This window comes from Piliocolobus tephrosceles, chromosome 19 (assembly GCF_002776525.5).
Source record: "Piliocolobus tephrosceles isolate RC106 chromosome 19, ASM277652v3, whole genome shotgun sequence".
NCBI classification, from domain to species: domain Eukaryota; kingdom Metazoa; phylum Chordata; class Mammalia; order Primates; family Cercopithecidae; genus Piliocolobus; species Piliocolobus tephrosceles.
The window spans coordinates 32,757,323-32,770,543 of record NC_045452.1 but is presented as its reverse complement, the minus strand read 5'-3'; the positions used below and the strand labels follow the sequence as shown (position 1 = coordinate 32,770,543).

Below are 13,221 nucleotides of genomic sequence, written 5' to 3'. Positions count from 1 at the left end.
GGTGTCTGCAGGCGGCTGCTCCCTCCCGGCCGCACAAAGGGGACGCGGTGGCCGTCGGCGCGGGCCGGGGGAGCTGCTGCCGGGCGCACGGGCAGGTACGGCCACCCTCACCGGGAAGGCGGCCAGCGGGTCCCGGCGCGTGCGGCTCCCAGCCCGGGGTCCCCAGCTCTGGGGTCCCAGCGCCCCGCCTCTTCCTGGAGCGACCAGCGGGACCTGCCGTCCCGGGACACCCCGAGGGGTCTGCGCGTGCCTCCTTCCGACACGGGAAGGCGCGGGGGGCTCGGCAGCCAGAGGGACGGGTTCGGGGAGCGTCCGGTGAGCCTAAGACGCGCCTTTGCCGGGGTCGCCGGGTGTCTGCCTCTCACTTAGGTACTAGGAACCGTGGCACAAATCTCGGTTTTCCTCTGGGGGTGGGCGGAGGCTCAAAACTGGATGGTGTTGCCCTGGAGGACTCTGATCAGACAAATAGTGGTTTCCTCATCCGCAGGTGTGCGCGAAGCTAGCAAGTGGCCAGCAGGGACAACACGGGGCGAATTCGGAAAGCCGGTGCGTCTGTGGACGACCCCCTTGGAAGGAGTTGGGAGAAGTCCTTGTTCCCACGCGCGGTCGCTTCCCTCCGTGTGTCCTTCGAGCCACAAAAAGCCCAAACCCTAACCCGCTCCTTTCTCCCGCCGCGTCAGTGCAGAACTCCGCGGTCCCCGGGAGGGGAAGTCCGCAAGGCGTCGGGACAGACACGTCCTCTGGGCGCACAGAGCCCCTCTGAGCGGGCGGCGGGGGCGCTGGGCAGACAGGGGACCGCGGGGTCCGGGTGGAGAGGACCCGCCCTCGAGCCGGCCCGGCCCTGACGCTCAGGACCGCCTCCAGCGGGAGGTCTGCGCCCTTCTTTAGACCCGTCTTGGGAGAGCTCATTGCGGTTGTTTTGCAAATACCCGCTGCGCTTGGACGGAGGAAGCGCCCACGCGTCGACCCCTGGAAACGAAGGCCTTCCTGATGGGAACGTCAGCGTCCAGGAGCCTTTATTTACTCTTAATTCTGCCCGATGCGTGCACGTGTGTTAAATGCTTCAGATGCTTTTGGGAGCGAGATGTTACACAAATAATGGAAATGCCTCCTGGTCTCACCACACTGGGGTGACAGCTGAGGTGCGGCTTCTCCAGGGTGGAGCCTCCTGGTTTTCCAGAGCTGCTTGTTGAAGTCTTCCCAGGGCCCCTGACTTGCACTGGAAACTGCTCACCTTGGCACCGGGATGTGGAACAAGACATGCTTCTGTTTTCATTCGTCCTAGTGTTCATAAAATGGAAAACAATGAAGGACATACAAAAACATGAATAAAATAAATTAGTGGAACTAGATTCTTCAGAAAGTACAACAAACACAAAAATCCAAGTATTGCCATGTCAGCAACACATTCCTACTTTAAGTTTTATGAAGTTAATTGGAATAGTGAAGAACAAAAGTGGATGTGGGGCAGATCTGCGTCCTGCATGCGTCTTGCAGCCAGATTGTTCCACCTGTTCCAGACCTCAAAATAGAGAGGACCCAGGTTTTCTAAGACCAAGTCGCTACACTCTTAACTGCAGTGGGTGGAGTTTGGGGATGAACCTCTCCTCAGCTCCCTGCCGCCCCTCTCCAGCGTCCCTGGGTGCAGCCCCTCCGCCGCCACAGCTGGAGACTCCCAAAGGAGGCAAGCAAGCCTCAGCGATCCCACGGAGGTCCCATCGGCCCTTCCCAGGCTTTTCTCTCTTAAAGCTCCTCCTCCTCCTTCTTTGCTCTCTTCATAATCGAATCTAGGCAAGGATTTCAGTCTGAGCTTTGACCAAGGACAGTAACTGGGTCCAGGGATGGAAAACTTTGCTTCTAGGTCCCGTTTTGCTACAGCCTGGCAAGAAGACTGTGATCAGGCCTCAGTTTCCGTCTCTCCAAACTGAGGAGTGCTGTGCGGGGGGTCTCTGCCTCCTTTACAATATTTCCTCCAGTTATGTCTTCATTATTAGAGCCGCTGACTTCAAATGACGTTTCATAATGACGACCGTCTCTTTTGTGTCATCCAGAGTCCTTTTTCTTCTTATATCTTGAAAATAGATAAGTAAGATAATATGAATATCAAACTGAGCCCTTTTCTTTGGACTTTGTAACAAGGAAAATTCCTAGTAATGATAAAGGATGATCTAGTAATGATCAGTGAATCTGGATGTGAGCTTAAATGAATCTGGATGTGAGCTTTATTTTATGTTTCGATTAGGGTATGTCCACGAGTCTTGGACTTATCTAAAACTTTAATTTATCTAAAATTATGCAGTGTTCATTACTTAGCAAAGGTGTCATGGCTTGGTGTCTAGCATTCTTGGTAGAAAGCCATCGCTGTGTTAGGGAGTGTTGGCTGTTTATTGAGGCCATCGGTGAGGCAATGCAAGACAGACAAATGTGGCTTCAGTCCTAATATGACAGCAGACAGCCACCAGCTGGAAAGGTGTATTGAGATTGTAAAGATGTGCTCACTTCCTGAGGCCAGGGACCAGGGCCACTTACAGTCCCACAATCGTCTTTTTGAACTGTAAATCTGAAAAACCTTTCCCCAAGACAAAGTTGGGCAGGGAACCATCAAACTGGGATTCTGGAAATCAGGATGGGGGAGCAGAGAATCCTGCACCTTCACAAACCCCTTTTGCTGTGTTTGCTCCTGGTACAAGTTCTCACTTTTCCATGGCTTGGGGGCTGAGCAGAGTTCCTGGGGCTGTTGGTGCTACCTCAGCTCTCTGTTCCCACTGCTTGGAGCCAGAGAGGAGGCAGGGACAGAAGTCATGGACTAAAGGCCTAGAGACAGGGCAGGAAGAACGGCAAGATTCAGAGGAAAATGTTTGTTTACAGCCAGAATCAATTGATAGGCATCAACACATGTTGGAGAGAATGTTGCAGCACAGTGCCCTGGCCTGGCATGCAGGAGCCTGTGACCGTTCGTCCCCTGGGCCACCTCAGGCTCCTCACCCCCACCCTCAGAGTGTGGGCTTTCATGGCTGCCACAGCCCTTCATGAGGCTCCTCTCTGGCAGGGCCACAGAGAATAAAAGGGAGCAGAAACCACACCCTCCACACAGACAGAGCCTGCATCAGCCAAATTGTCCATCTGACCAAGGGTCTCCCTTCCTCATTGCCCAGGTGGCTACAACGTGTTGTTTGGACCACCAGTTACTGTATCAGACTCTCTTTAGTTTTTTTGGCTCAAATTGTTTTCTCTCCTTGATTAGATGAGGTACCTTGGTAATAGTTAAATTTGTCTGGAGCCTAGAAGTTGCAGGATCATGAAACTGCAGTTATACCTTCCCAGAGGGGTAGATGGCATCCTCAGATCCTCGACTTGCGGAATGACCTGTGTGGATCTGACTCTAGGCCATCTCCCATTGGAAGAAGAGGAGGGTTTTTATGGTTGAAAGAAGGACCATTGCATGATAATAGGTGCAGTCATTTTGGAATTCTTCCTATGGGAAGAGGTGTGTGCTTGTGTATGTGCACATAGGCATGCTTGTTCAGGAACCAAGGGGGTGGACTGCAGTGACATATGTCATTATTTTTGTTTATTCTGCTGCTGTATTCATTTTCAATTGCTGTTGTAACAAATTACTACAAACTTTGTTCCTCAAAAGAACACAAATTTATATTTTTACAGTTCTGCAGATCAGAAGTCCAGTAGTGTCTAAAATCAAGGTACCAGCAGTGCTGTGTTTGTTCCTGGAGGTTCTAGGGGAGAATCATTTCCTGCCCATTTGGGCTGTGGGCAGAATTTAATTCCTTGTGGTTGTAGGACTGAGGTTCCCATTTTCCTGCTGGATGAGGGCCATTCCCAGCTTCTAGAAGCCACCTGCATGCCTTGGCTTGAGGCCCCTTCCACTATTTTCGAAACCAGCAAGTGTAGGTCAAACCCCTCTCACAGGTTCTTCTTCCTTCCTTTTTATGAACTCATCTCATTAGGTTTGCAGCCACTTGAATAATCCCAGATCATTTCTCTATTTTAAGGTCAGATGATCAGGTCAACTGAATTCTATCTATAACCTTAATTCTTTTTTGCCATGTATGGTAACATATGCATAGATTCTGGGGATTAGTATGGAGACATACTAATTACACTGTAGCTAGATATTTATGTTGGGGGGGAGCATTATTCTGTACCTAGAAGAGAGGGGACTTGTGGGGATGTAGGGTGTGCATGTGTTCAGTGTTAACCGATTCTGCTAAGTGGTTTCCCAAAGAGGTATGCTCACTAAAACTATTCTCTTTCATTGGTCTGTTTATTTATTCTCATGTCCATATCATACTGTTTGAATTACTGTCTTGATATCTAGTATTATAAATATTCTTTGTTATTCTTTGAAATTATATTTGCTCTTTTAGCTTTTTGCATTTCCATATACATTTTAGAATCAACTGGTTAATTTCCATAAAAATACCTGCTGGGATGTTGAATGGTATTACTTAGATTCTATAGATTATGTGAGGAATAATTTATATTTTACAGTATAAAGACTTTCAGTCCATGAACATGGAATATCTCTTTATTTATTTGGAGATACTCCTCTTTAATTTATGTCAAATTTTTTTATAGTTTTCTTGCACACATTTCACTAGTTCCTAAGTGTTTGATATTTTTAATGCAATTGTAAATGATGTCATTTAAAAATTAATTTTCAGGCCAGGTACAGTGGCTCACTCCTGTAATCCCAGCACTATGGGAGGCTGAGGCAGGAAGATCACTTGAGGCCAGGAGTTCAAGACCAGCCTAGGCAACATAGGAAGATCCCATCTCTACAAAAAAAAAAAAAAAAAAAAAATTAGCCAAACATGGTAGTACCTGCCTGTAATCCTAATTACTGGGGAGGCTGAGGTGGGAGGAAGCTGAGGTGGGAGGAGGCTGAGGTGGGAGGACTCTGCTTGAGCCCAAGAGTTCAAGGCTGCAGTGAGTTTGTGCCACTGCACTCCAGCCTTGGTGACAGAGTAAGATACTGTCTCAAAAAATGATTTTCTAATTGTTGCTATTGTTTCAAAATACATTTGATTTGTGTATACTATCTTGTATCTAATTACTTTGCTTGTTAATTATGGATTTCTTTGGATTTTTCATGTACACATCCTATCTATCCAAAGGAATAGAAATCAATACATAAAATATATACATAAACTTGGAATGTTTATTGCATCACTATTCACAATAGCAAAGATATAGAATCAACTCGTTTTCATCAACAAATGAATGAATAAAGAAAATGTCATAAATATATGCAAAGGAATTCTATTCAGTCATAAAAAGAAGAAAAGCATGTCATTTGTGACAACATGGATGGAACTGGAGAGAATTATCTTAAGTGAAGTAATCCAAGCACAAAGAAATAAATATCACCTGTTCTCACTTACATGTGGGAACTAAAATATTTGATCACATGGAGGTCAAGAGGGGAAAAATAAGTAACAGATTGGGAAGTGTGGGAGAAAAGGGAGGAAGAGGAGGACTGGGTTAAAGGGTACAAACATATGATAAGACAGAAGGAATTAATTCCATATTTGGTAGTGGAGTAGGGGGACTGTACTTAACCAAAATCGATTGTACTTGGATGACGGTCGTGCTCAGTACCTTGACTTGACTGCTGTGCATTATATACATGTAACAAAATTTCTTATGTTCCCCATAAATTTATATAAATAAAAAACAGCAAAAATTGTATAAATAATGTTCATTTATCTATTTTTATTTAATTTAGAAGCAATCATCTAGGTAAAAGACCAGTGGGAACAACCCTAATATAGCTAGTTATAGCATGCCTACTATGATACAGAAACCTGGCTAAGTGTAGGTCAGGCAACATCTCACTTCATCCTACCAATGACCCTATAAGGTCGGTATTATTATTATCCCTATTTTTTTTTTTTTTTTTTTTTGAGGCGGAGTCTCGCTCTGTCACCCAGGCTGGACTGCAGTGGCCGGATCTCAGCTCACTGCAAGCTCCGCCTCCCGGGTTTACGCCATTCTCCTGCCTCAGCCTCCCGAGTAGCTGGGACTACAGGCACCCGCCACCTCGCCCAGCTAGTTTTTGTATTTTTAGTAGAGACGGGGTTTCACCGGGTTAGCCAGGACGGTCTCGATCTCCTGACCTCGTGATCCGCCCGTCTCAGCCTCCCAAAGTGCTGGGAGTACAGGCTTGAGCCACCGTGCCCGGCCTATTATCCCTATATTTTAAATATGTAAAGGTAGTAGTAGCCTGACCAATGTAATGCCAAATGGCAGAGTTAGGACTTAGGCCTAATGTACCTGACTCAAGAAGTAGCAATTTAATCTGTACCTCCACGTCTGTATATGGACCAAGGAGAAGTAAATTTTGTGTTTGTGAGTACCCTTAATTCTTTCTGTCCATCCTAAATATTCTAATCCCCAACCCCATGTCATGAGTGGTTTTTCAGGGAAAGAGTTAAGACCATGTTGTAAAATCTTGTAAGCTGCAGTTTGCAGAATTAGTATTGGATCAACAATGTCCTCCCACTCAAGTGGCATAATGGTAGAAAACACTGTTACTAGATAGAGGTGGAATCTCAGGGGAGAAATCCATAGTCTAAACTACAGAACCCAGATTAAAATAGAAAAATTCTGTACTTTTCCTTAAAATAATTTGACTAAATTTAAAAAAAATTATTTCTGAAAATAAACAGTATTATAAAGTGGTATATTTAAACAAATAAATATCTAGCTACGATGTAATTATTTTTTATCTAATCTTGAACTAGTGGTTCTGGCTGTGTCTTACCTTGTCATAATCTTTGTAACTCATCTTGAATGCTTTTTCGGAGTTGCACCTGTTCCTTGGTTTATATATGCTCCAGGGATTTCTTGTCAGCTGGCCATAAGACATGATTTGGCAATTTGTCATTCCATTGACTGTATTCATTTAGCTGTTTAAAATGGACACTTACGGATACTTTAGTTTGAAGAATCCTCCTTATACCAGTGGGCTTTCACAGTCTCCTTCCTATGCCATGCAGAAATAATCCTCCACAAAATAAGCACAGACGAAAAATCAGGTTGGTGGAGAACAAGTAAAGAAAAGGAGGAGAGAGTAGGTGAGGTGGGGAGGAGGAAAGGGAGGGCCTGAGAAAAGCGAAGATGAGAAAAGCCTCTGCTGCCTTACAGCCTGGAGCAGCACAACCGGCTTGGCCTTCTCCAGCCCCAGCCAGCAGTGCAGAGGCCACCACAGGGAGTCCCCAAGTGTCCGCAGCCCTGGACCCGCCAGGGGCCTCCGCCTGCTGGGCTGCCTTCCCTGTGTGCAAGGTGTGACGACATGTGCGCAAGCTGTGAGGAGATTCTTGGAGAGGGAGTTCCTGTGGGTTGCAGAGTCCTGATGAAATCTCACAGGAAAATTGCATGGCCCCCAATGTCCTAGGTGTAGCGTTCGTTTCAGTTTTTCCATTAGAAATGTCTCCCTGAAGGCTCATATCTGTGCCTTGAGAAAAGAGAAGGCCATCATCACAATAACCCTCCGTTCTGACCAGGATGGAGTTGGAGTGGCTATTGCTCAAAAGCTTCCAGAACCTTCTGCTCCCACTCAGAGTAAACCCAGAACCCTTGCCTGACCCAGAAGGCCCTTGGGGATCTGCCTCACAGCCCACCACCTCACCGATGGCTCTTCTCCCACCCAGGCCCTTGCTAATGGCCCCTCACTGCACAGCCGTCTACTCTTCAGACCTGCCCATCCCTCCTGTCTCAGAGCCTCCAATCTTCTGTTCCCTCTGTCAGAAATCACCACACACAACTTTGTCTTGTCTCTGTCTCTCTTTTTTTTTTGAGACAGAGTCTTGTTCTGTCACCCAGGCTGCCAGGCTGTAGTGCAAGTAGTGTGATCTCAGCTCACTGCGGCCTCCACCGCCTGGGTTCAAGCTCCCCTCCTGCCTCAGTCTCCTGAGTAGCTGGGACTACAGGCACCCACCACCATGCCCAGCTAGTTTTTGTTTGTTTGTTTGTTTGTTCATTCATTTTAAGTAGAGGCAGGGTTTCACTATGTTTGCCAGACTGGTCTTGAACTCTTGACCTCAAGTGATCTGCCCACCTGGGCCTTGTCTCTTTTTGTAAGTCTCTGTTCAAATGCAGTCTCATCCCAGTGGCCTTTTCTAACTACTCGACCTAAAACAGCAGCTTAGACCATCGGTATCTGTCGCTTACTCTACTTGATTCCTGCCCATTGTACTCTATGCTGACAGTGCTATGTGTCTATTTTCTTTCTTCCATCCATGGAAGTGAGCCTCGTGCTTGTAAGGGCTTTATCTTGATTTGCTTGGTGTGGTGTCCTGTGCCTGTAGCAGTTCCTAATACAGAAGGGATGCACATCAAGCATTTCATGAATAACTATAGAAATTACTGGACTAACATGTGTGTTTGGTTTTTTGTTAGTGTTTTTCACTCAGAATGATTCCTTCCTGGGGGCTTCTGAGCCTCCTCCCTACCCCATTGTCTAGCCCTTTAAATACATTAGACAATAAAGTTCTGTCTGTTCACCAGACATATTTGGACATGTCTGAATCCCAGCAAGAGAAGTAGTTTGTTTTTACCCCTGAAGGCTTCCAGCTGTGTGCAAGCAGACTTCTAAAGGTGCCACATCATCTCCTTAGCAGATGTGTTCTGATATTTCTAAATCCACCTAACTGTAAGCTGAAAATCCTCCATTGTGTTAAAAAATTTTTAATTTGTAACTATTTTTATTTCCAATGTGGTTTAACATGTCACTGTACTTTTAATCTAGTGTACACTTTTGCACTAGATTTCTAATTGAAAGTTGTGAAGAATTAGTTGGCATCCTAAACTTTTATTTTTATTTTTTGTTTTTTGTTTTTTTATAAAAATTTTGATATTTAAAAAATGATCTGTTCTTTTCTTTCTTTCTTCCTTCCTTTCTTTCTTTCTTTCTTTCTTTCTTTCTTTCTTTCTTTCTTTCTTTCTTTCTTTCTTTCTTATACTTCTTATACTTTAATTTCTGGGATACATGTGCAGAACATGCAGGTTTGTTACATAGGTATACACATGCCATCGTGGTTTGCTCCACCCGTCAACCCATCATCTACATTAAGTATTTCTTCTAACGCTATCCCTCCCCTAGCCCCCCACCCCCCAACAGGCCCTGGTGTGTGATGTTCCCCTCCCTGTGCCCATGTGTTCTCATCGTTCAACTCCCACTTATGAGAGAGAACATGCAGTGTTTGGTTTTCTGTTCTTGTGTTAGGTTGTTGAGAATATGGTTTCTAGCTTCACCTATGTCCCTGCAAAGGTCAGGAACTCATCCTTTTATATGGTGCATAGTATTCCATGGTGTATATACGCCACATTTTCTTTATCCAGTATATCGCTGATGGGCATTTGGGTTGGTTCCAAGTCTTTGCTATTGTGAACAGTACTGCAGTAAACATATGTGTGCATGTGTTTTTGTGGTAGAATGATTTATAATCCTTTGGGTATATACCCAGTAATGGGATTGCTGGGTCAAATGGTATTTCTGGTTCTAGATCCTAGAGGAATTACCACACTGTCTTCCACAATGATTGAACTAATTTACACTCCCACCAACAGTGTAAAAAGCATTCTTGTTTCTCCACATCCTCTCCAGCATCTGTTGTTTCCTGACTTTTTAACAAGCGCCATTCTAACTGGCATGAGGTGATATCTCATTGTGGTTTTGATTTGAATTTCTCTTATGACCAGTGATGATGAGAGCTTTTTATCATATGTTCATTGGCTGCATAAATGTCTTCTTTTGAGAAGTGTCTGTTTGTATCCTTCACCCACTTTTTGATGAGGTTTTTTGGCTTTTTCTTCTAAATTTGTTTAAGTTTCTTGTAGAGTCTGGAAATTAGCCCTTTATCAGATGGATAGATTGCAAAAATTTTCTCCCATTCTGTAGGTTACCTGTTCACTCTGATGAGAGTTTCTTTTTCTATGTAGAAGCTCTTTAATTAGATCCCATTTGTCAATTCTGGCTTTTGCTGCCATTGCTTTTGGTGTTTTAGTCAATGAAGTCTTTGCACATGCCTATGTCCTGAATGGTATTGCCTAGGTTTTCTTCTAGGGTTTTTTTTAAAGGTTTTAGGTCTTACATTTAACCCTTTCATCCATCTTGAGTTAATTTTTGTATAAGGTATAAGGAGAGGGTCCAGTTTCAGTTTTCTGCATATGGCTAGCCAGTTTTCCCAACACCGTTTATTAAATAGGGAATCCTTTCCCCATTGCTTGTTTTTGTCAGGGTTGTCAGACATCCTAAACTTTTAAATTTAAGAATTTCCATTTTTTTTCATCTTGAGAGGCTCCGTTTCTTCTACAAGTATGGAGAAGGCAAAAGGCACGACACCTCCACAGAGAAGTCAAGGGAAGTGGATCAGCAGGCTTCTAATCAACCAAACATGATTGCTTTGCCAGGAACATCAGCAAGGGGAACCAAAGAAAAAATGTGTCAAAAGCGATAAAGTGCTCTGCCCTGAGAAGAAGGCAGAGTACACCGATAACCCCGGACCTCAGAAGAAGATACCAATTCCTCCATTACCCTCTAAACTGCCACCTGTTAATCTGATTAACCGGGACATCCTGTGGGCCTGATGCCAACGCTTGAAGCTGAGCTCCAAAGGTCAGAAGTCGGATGCATATAAGCGCCTGTGTGCCTTTGCCTACCCGAATCAAAAGGATTTTCCTAGCACAGCAAAAGAGGCCAAAATCCGGAAATCATTGCAAAAAAAAGTAAAGGTGGGAAAAAGGGAAACGTCCCTGCAAAGTTCTGAGACACACCCTCCTGAAGTGGCCCTTCCCCCTGCAGAGGGGCCGCCTGCCCTGGAAGCTTCCACTGCCCTCCTTGACGGAGTTAATACAGTTGTGGTGACAACTTCTGCTCCAGAGGCTTTGCTGGCCTCCTGGGTGAGAATTTCAGCCAGGGCGAGGATGCCAGAGGCAGTGAAATCTCCACAAGAGGCCTGTGGTGTCAGGTGGTGTGTGGTCCATGGGAAAAGTCTCCCAGCAGTCACAGATGGTTGGGTTCACCTGCAGTTTCATGCTGGTCAAGCCTGGGTTCCAGAAAAGCAAGAAGGATAAAGTAGAAATCATTATGGCTAACAGTATAAGTAGGGTTAAATCAAGCATCCAGGTGTGGAAATAGCTGATTTACATATATAGTTTATGCCATGTGAAACGTTTATGATTTAATATTGGAGCTGGTGGGCAGAGAGATGGGCTATTAGTCCCCTCATCGTGGGGAGTGTCTCACAGATATCACAGTTCGTTTTCACCTTCTGCCATATGGGGATTAATACCATCTTCTCCCCTTCCGGATACCAGGAAGAGTATCACATGGGGGTGTACAGTGTCTGCCATCCTGGGAGTAATATCCAACTCTCGGCCTTGGAATATGAAGACGAGTGTCACAGGGTGGATGTACACCCTCTGCCATAGTGAGAGTAATATCACCCTCTCCCCTCCATGGATATTAGGAACAGCGTCCCAGGCTGGGTGTGCGCCCCCTGCTGTACGGAGTGTAATATCACCCTCTCCCCTCCATGGATATTAGGAACAATGTCCCAGGCTGGGTGTACGCCTCCTGCTGTACGGAGTGTAATATTACCCTCTCCCTTCCAGGATGTTAATAACAATATCACAGGGCGGGTGAACACAGCCTGCGAATTATTATCATCCTGTCCTCCTCCGGATACTAGGAACAATATCACAGAAGAGCTGTACCCTCCCTGCGATATTGGGAGTAACAGCGTCGGCTTCTTCTGGGAATATTAGGAGCAATATCACCGGGTGGCTGTCCGTTCATTGCTATGTTGCGAGTCATGTCATACTCTACCCCCCTGGATATTAGGATCAGTGTCACGGGGTAAGGGTACACCTACTGCGATATTAAAGCTAAAATCATGCTCTCTGTCCCTGGATATTAGGAACTACATCACCGGCAGGTGTACACTCCCTGTGGTATTAGGAGTAATAATATGACCATTAAACATCAATGATCGATTTTAATAATTATCAATTTTACTAATAATTAATAGGATCCCATTATTATGGATAATGATTTTAAATACATGACTATGCACGCTTAAAATTAATTATTAATATTAATGTCACTTAACAATATTATTAGTCCCTTATACTAATTGTTATTTTCTTACCAGCATCACATTGTATTGATTTCAGTAACATTAATGGCTGATACCATTATTTTATTATTAATAGTGATATTACTATTAATTATTAGTACAAATCGTTAACATTTTAAACCAGTATGAATTTTTACTATCTTTCTTGTGATCATTAATATTGATAATTACTATTAATTTTTATTACATTTATTAATATTAATAATTAATAGACTTGTTCCTGATATCCACCAGGGAGAGGATGATACTGCTTTAAAGATCACAAAAGGTGTGCACGCTCCCAGTGATATTGTTTCAACTTCCGCGTGGGAGAGAAGGATATGACACCCAATATCACAGGGAGTAGAAACACTCCTGGGATACTGTTCTTCATATTCAGTGAGGAAGAGGACGAGATGACTCCCAATACACACGGGTGTACACCCTCTGAGGGTGTACACACTGGGGGCCTACATCCATCTGTGAAAGAGTTCATAATTACCAAAGGGGGAGATGATATTACTCACAATATCAGAAACAGGCTGGATCGCGGGGAATATACACCATGGAATACTATACAGCCATAAAAAAGGATGACCTTGTGTCCTTTGTAGGGACATGGGTGCAGCTGGAAACCATCGTTCTCAGCAAACTATCGGAAGAACAGAAAACCAAACACCGCATATTCTCACTCATAGGTGGGAATTGAAAAATGAGACCTCTTGGACTGGGGATGGGGAACATCACACACTGGGGCCTATTATGGGGAGTGGGGAGGGATGGCATTGGGAGTTATACCTGATGTAAATGACGAGTTGATGTGTGCTGACGAGTTGATGGGTGCAGCACACTAACATGTCACTAATATACATACATAACACACCTGCCCATTGTGCACATATACCCTAGAAGTTATAGTATAATAATAAAAAAATTAAAAAATGAAAAAAATAAGAAATAAAAGAAAACAATCATTCCAAGCCAAAAATAGGCCAACAATTTTTTACAGACATTTCTCTAACGGTGACACACAAATGGCAATAAGCACATGGAAATGTGCTGAATATCAGAGTAATTAGGG

At 44.4% G+C, this 13,221-nt stretch overlaps 1 pseudogene; it reads left to right on the top strand.

The window, feature by feature from the left end:
• The first annotated feature begins 10,329 nt into the window (after positions 1-10,329).
• Positions 10,330-12,811, top strand: LOC111527948 (annotated as a pseudogene).
• The last annotated feature ends 410 nt before the right edge of the window (positions 12,812-13,221 follow it).